The following is a 6,676-nucleotide window of genomic DNA, read 5'->3' as shown; positions in this document are numbered from 1 at the left end:
GAGGGTGGCCTGCTACCCACAGATGCCAGACACCCACAGCCTTCCGACTTTCCCACATCAGGGGTTCTGAAAGAGAATGCCGTCAAAGAGAAAGGAAAAAACCCATGTCCTTTCCAGGAGATGAGTCCAATTTGTTTTCAACTGAGTTATGTAGAAGGAGGGTGGACTTTTTGGTGGAAGAAAGTCCTTTAAAACAGAAATGTGGTCCAGGATGAGGTGGCCATTGTTAAGTCAGGTCAAAGGCAGAGCTACCCATGGCCGTCTTCACGTGCCTCTGGAGGGTCAGAAAACGGGCAGAACAGGAGAAAATGCTGAGAATGGCCCATTTCTAACAGAGAGTCTTGATCTTCTTGCAGAATTTTGGTTTTTATTGCCTAGAAATGGGTGGTTTTTCCTCACAGAGAGCAGCCTTGGTTTCCCTAGCCTCCTCTTGGCCTCCCAATTGCTGGGTGACCTTGGGGTAAGATGCTTGCCCCTTCTGAGCCTCTGTTTCCTAATTTCCAAAATGCAGACAGAGGTATTGACAAGTGTTCCTGCCTGTCAGGCTTCTGGTGAGGATAAGAATTGTGGATAGAGCTGGGAGTTTCCACGCCTGTGCAAACACATGGGTGGCTTCAGCATGTTACCAGTTCTCTCTCCTTCCAGAGGCTGGAGAGATTCCTCACCAAAAATCTCCTGACCCCTGTGGAGTGGTAGAGAAGGCTTTACCCACCTGAATTCACCAGTAGCTCCAGGTTGCCTCTGCTTTCCAAAGAATACCCCTTCCTCATTTGTTGTTCTATTGGCTGAGGGTGTAGAATCCTGGGTTGTGGTGGGTGAGCTCTTACAGTTCCCCTTGACCTGCTCCTTTTCACAGATGAAAGGATGGAGGCCCAGAGAAGGGGCCAGGCAGCCGCACAGATGACATGCAGAGGAGTTGGTAAAGGAGCTGGGACAGGAACCCATGTCTCCCGACTGCAGTCTCTTGATGCTGCCCGAAGAAAGGGTCCTTTCTTTTTTCTCCTTCCCTTGACCTGTTGAAATTCTGCCTTGATGATGTTTAGAGGCAGCAGAGCTCAGATCTCAAATGGTGCCAGTGAGCTGTGCTTTGTTTGGCCTGTGTTATGGCTAAAATATTTTGGAATTGGTTCTCCATGTTAAAATTCAGAAGACTTCACAGAAGCATGCATATTTCAAGTGCTCTTCATAGAAATGCAGATGTTGGTGACATTGGCTCCCTCTGCCGCATGGCCATAGTCCCTAGAGGGAATTAGCATTTGTTCATTTTAGACGGGGCACTTGAGTGCCACCTGGTCAGCTCGCACCTGGCCAGTTTCACTCTGTGATGTGTCTGCCTGGTCTGTGTGGACACTCGTGCCCTTGACTCCTGAGTAGAGCTGGTTGCCCGGCATCATTAATTCTCCCCATCTCACACACAACACATCTGGACCACAGGTGATTCCTGTTTTGCTACTTTCTGATTCTCGAAACCAGTTGACTGGGCTTCGGGTAAAATTGAAGGCAATAAGACATCCCATTCCATAATGGAGTTATTTTCCTAGCGTCCATTTGAAAACGCAAACTTTCCAGAAAAAAAATTACTTTCTTTCCCAGTTGACCTAGTTGCAAAGGAAAGTCTTATTTTCTTAAGGGGCTGAGATCTTGCTGGTGTGGTATGTGGAGAGGCTGGTCAGCATTTCCATTAGGAACACTTTCCTGGGCTTTCAAACCCAGCCATAAAGATGTGTTTTGGATGAAAATTGGTCCTTCCCCAGTAGAACCTGGGAATCTTTATTTCAAGGACTCTTTCAAAAGATCTTTCACTCTTGAAGTGCAAATATATGTGGTTTGTGGCTTACTAGACCACGTTTGAGGTTTGGGATTTTGCTGTATGACATTTTCTCAACCTTTAATTTTAAAGCCATCATCTCCTATATTTATTTCCATGGTTAAAATAGGTATTTTCTCTCTCTCTCTCTCTTTCTCTCTCTCTCTCTCTTTTTCTGAGGAGAGTGTTGCATAAAAGGGAACTTTGTCCATCATTCTCGGCTGGGGTACAGACTGACATGGGGCCTTGGCAGAATCCTCATGTGGATGTCTCTTAAGTGTGTTAATTTATGTTAGTGGACAAAATTAAGTGGGCATGATTCAATTATGTAATGCAATTAAGAGAGGTTTGCATTTACAGCAGTGTTTTGCTTGTTACTCTTGTTTTGATCCTTGCCTGGCAGTCACAGGTTTTTAAAATTATCTGGATTTAATTATTGGAAAACAGAGCTTTTTTGCCTGATATGATTACTCTCAGGAAAAATTTTGAAAATCTACCGTGCATAATCTATTCACTTTTTTCCAAGAATGGCTGGACATTTTAAGTGTGAAGGGGTGGCCTACTTCTGTAATGCAAACTGAACTCACCAAATACACACCCGTTTGCTCCATCCATGTCCACCTGCCCAAATCTGTGCCTCTTCCCATGTTCCCTAACTTAGTCAAGACCGTCCACGCAGCCTCCCAAGCCAGAGACTCTAGACTTGGCCTGGACTCCTCCCTTCCTCTCCTCTCTAATATCTGGTGAGCCACCACTTTCTGTCCATTGTCTTGACAAGAGTATCCCGAATCCATCCTCCTTCTCATTTCCCAAGCCTTCATCTCTTGCCTGGGCTCAGCTTCCTCACCGGCCCAGCTGTACCAGTCTCTCCCATCCAGGCCACCCTTTACCCTGCTACCAACCCATTATAGTCCTAAAATAGTTGTATTTCATCCCATCCCATTCTGTTGCTTAAAAACTTCTGTTGGCTCCTGCAGCTTGCAGATAAAGTCCAAAGTCTGCAGCATCATGTTCTAACCACCTTACCAGGGCCTGATATACGCCACTCCCTCCTCAGGAAACTTATGCTCCTGTTGCTCTGAAACCATCGCTCCGTGGACTTGCAGGCCCTTTCATGACACAAGCATTCTGTTCTCTATACCTAGAGTGGCTTCCCTCAGACAGTTTTCATTGGCAAACTCATTCAAGGCGCAGGTCTAACATCATGTCCCTTGGAAGGCCTTCCTGGTCACTTCCAGATAGAGTCAGCACTTTATTCAAATCTTAGTGACAGCATATATCATGATGTATTGTGGTTTATCTTTCTTTGGGTCTTATCTTCTCCTAGACTATGAACACTGTGAAGGCAAATTTTCAGATCTTTATTGCTATGAATTTCTGTCCCCTAATATGGTGACTCAACGCCAGAGGATGCTTCATTAATGTCTGACAAATTGAATAATGCCTGAATAATCATACCTAATATTTATAAAGGGCTTGTCATGCACCGGGCAGTATTTCAAGTGCTTTACATATTTTAATTTTTACAACCACGTTTGTAGTATAAGCACGCTTAGAATTTGATTTGCTCCCGAGAAAACAGAGGCACAGAAAGGTAATGTGAGTTATCCAAGGTCACATAGCCTGGACTGAATTCAGGCCATCTGAGCACAGAGCCTGCCGATGGCTGAATCCTCACATTATTCTGTTTCCCAGTAAATGAGTCCCAAGTGCCCGGATAATTTATGGGTAGATTTGAGGCAAGAGTCATAGCAGGGCCTTAAACTCAAGATCCATTCCTGGCCCTGAGTTTTGCATCTCAGACTATGGACCAAAAACTAGATCTCTGTGGTCTTCATCTCCTCAGCTCGTAGGTCTGGGTGATCCACAGGGAGCTTGGGTAGGAAGGTTGATAAACTGCTGGTCTGCCTTTCTGAGGAAATCATTTATAACATGAAATCCTGATCTGAACAAACCCCTAATAGGGAAGGTCAAGGCCTCAGAGAAAAAGGAAGGGACACATTAGCCCCTTCATCATCATCATTGTCATCATCATCATCATCATCTCATCACTTTCATTACCTGGGAGTTGCTTTGAGGTCAGAAATAGACCTCACGCAAGAATGAGTTATAGTTGTCTGTACATTTGCTACAGAGCACAGGGATATAGATGAATGACACGGTGTTGCTGAAGTTCCCTCAGGAACACCACTCAGGAGAACCCAGGTAATTACCTCCTTCCTAGAAGATTTGGTTGGAATTCATCTGCCTGGAATGGTTTAGGTACTACCTTCCCTGGAGGCAGGGACGTGAACTAGGTCTCTTCCCAAATTCCTTTCACAGGAGCGTAAGTTCAGCAAACAACACCCAGAGTTGACATCTCAAACAGAGGGTCTACGTGGAAATTGGCCAGGCTTGCTAGAGACAGGGCCTGGAGGAGCGAGCCTCACCTGGCTCAGGTGCCGCTCTGCCACTGAGACAGGCACTTGCTGCTTGTCTCTCCAGCATAATTCCTCCCTTACTCTTTCCTAATCCAGACTCCCCGTTTTGGTGATTCAACTGGTTAGGGGGAAGCTGATTCATCTCCTGGCTCCAGGGATGGAGCCAGTACCTGGGCCAGGCCAATGAGCAGGCTCTGGCCTGGTCGGAAATGGGCATGTACCCTAAGTCAGTCCAATCAGAGGACTTTTTCCTGGGGATACAGGACAATGAGTGAGACTGTTCCCCATGGAATGTACCCCTGAATCCTATAGCCCTGAAGGCTTGTTAGAAATGCAAATTCTTAGTTCTTGCCCCAGATCCTCTGAATCAGAATTTCTGTGCCAGGGCCCAGGAAACAAGCTTTCCAGATGATTCTGATGAGCACTCAAGTTTGAGAACCAATTCTCTATTCAGTTTACAGATAAAAAACAGGTGCAAAGACTTGCCCAAAGTCACACAGCTGGGGAGAGCCACTGCAGGGCTAGAACTTGGCTTTGCTTCCACCAACACCCTCTAAGAGCCATCTCTTTGTTTTCGTTACATTGTAAAACTATTCCAACGACAGAAATCTCACCTTTTGAAGTTCCTCCCTTACACAGGCCCTTTACTCCAGGCCTAAAAATAAACGACACGTGCTCTGAGGTTACACGGGGCGAAGCCTCCCTCTTACTCCCAGGCTCATGTGCCGTATCACAGGCTCCACGGAGGCTGCATTTAGGAGAATTTGGAGTCAGCGAGGACCACACAGTGTCTGCAGGGACAGGTCCATGTTTGGCCCAAGAACCAGGGCATACCAGGAGAAGGCTGGTTGCTATCATTCCTGGGGGCAAGCTGCTAGTCTCTCAGCTGGTTCCTGCTGATGGATCTGAACACTCAGTTTGGGTTGCCGCCCCGAGGCTCTGCTCCATGCGTATGTGAGGGTAGGTTTGTTTTTTTGGGGGGGGAGAGGTGTGTGGGGGGACACAGCTGGTTCCTGGCCAGAGCCGTGGCTCCAGTCTGAAAGTCCAGGCATACCTAAGTCGTCTCCTGTGGCTCCCCAATGCCATATTAGGCTGCCCCCTCTGAAGGGTGGAATCTCTGACTCATCCTCCCTCCCCAACACCCCCTCACTCCTGCCAGTTTTGGCCAAGATTAGAATTCACTCAAATCTGTGGGTTCTAAGGTTTATGTGCTATTTCAGTTTGGCAAATGACTCCTTCTTGTTTCAAGTTTGAAAAAAATCCCTTCCCGAAAGGGGCTTTGAAAGGCTTTTCTTGGCGACACAGTGTTTTGGGCAACCCAAAAGCAACGTGGTGATTTCAGTGCCCTGAGTCAGGAAGAAGCCGATTGCATTTCTCAATATATCCTGGGGTTAATGGATGAGAAGCAAGGAGGATTTCGAATCAGAAGGGCAACAGCAACCCCCTCCTGCCGTTCTTGAGCACACCGCAGGTTTCCAGTGCTGAGCTAGGCACTCTGTGCAGTTTATTAACCCACACCAGTTGTTACCCAGTCCCAACAGGTAGGCAAACTTTTTCCCATTTTAAAGGTGAGGAAACTGAGATTCGGAAACATCCCGAGCCTAAGGCTGAGCGGCTGAGAAGTGAGTGAGATGGGAGCTTGGGTCCTGCCCATGGCTATGCCCCGTGGTGGGCCTGGTTCTTGGGAAGAGGCATGGGGTGTGCTCTGCTACCCCAAGGTGACTGGAGGTGTGTGTTCTTTACACCACCACACCCTGGGATTTGGAAGATGAATCAGTCAGGGCTTTTTGTTGTGGGTAACAGGATAGGAAGTTGAAAATGAGGGGGCAGCTTGAGAATCAGAGAGAAAGCAGGAGAGGAGGGGGGCACAAAGGATGAGAGCCCAGGAGCTCTGAGGGTTTCTTGGCAGAGCTGATGGAAGGTCTCTGACAGTGCTGGTCATGGAACAGAGGCCTCAGCCATGTCCTCCGCTGTTGTCTCTCTGCTCACGATCCCGATTCCAGGGAGAGCAGGTGCAGTGGGCTCTGCTGGGGTCTGGCGCCCATCTCCTGGCTTGGGGAGGGCAGGTGTCTTGAATGACGATCCCATCAGACTGTATCAAAGTGGGAAAGAGGTCATTCCCCAGGAAGAAATCAGGATGTTGCTACTAACAGAAAGGGGGAGGAGAATGGGTGTTGTGTTGAGTGGCCAGAAAGCCTGAAATGTGCGTGATACCGGGTGTTGGGTGGAAAAGCTAGAAGTTCTCCCATCCTCTGGCTGTGGGGTGAGACTTTCCTCTCTCTTACATCTAAGAACCAGAGATGCATTTGTAATTGCAGCAGACCTGAAGACATTGCTCTGTTGTAGACTGACTGGTCATTCTGAAAGGTGGCTTTGAGTGACGGGCCAGTTGTGATAACGAGGCTGATAAATGAAAACCGCATAGAGCTGGGGCCTCTCCCTCAGAATA

The sequence above is a fragment of the Pan troglodytes genome, chromosome 8 (assembly GCF_028858775.2).
Source record: "Pan troglodytes isolate AG18354 chromosome 8, NHGRI_mPanTro3-v2.0_pri, whole genome shotgun sequence".
In the NCBI taxonomy this organism is placed as follows: Eukaryota; Metazoa; Chordata; class Mammalia; order Primates; family Hominidae; genus Pan; species Pan troglodytes.
Note: the sequence above shows the minus strand (reverse complement) of the source record.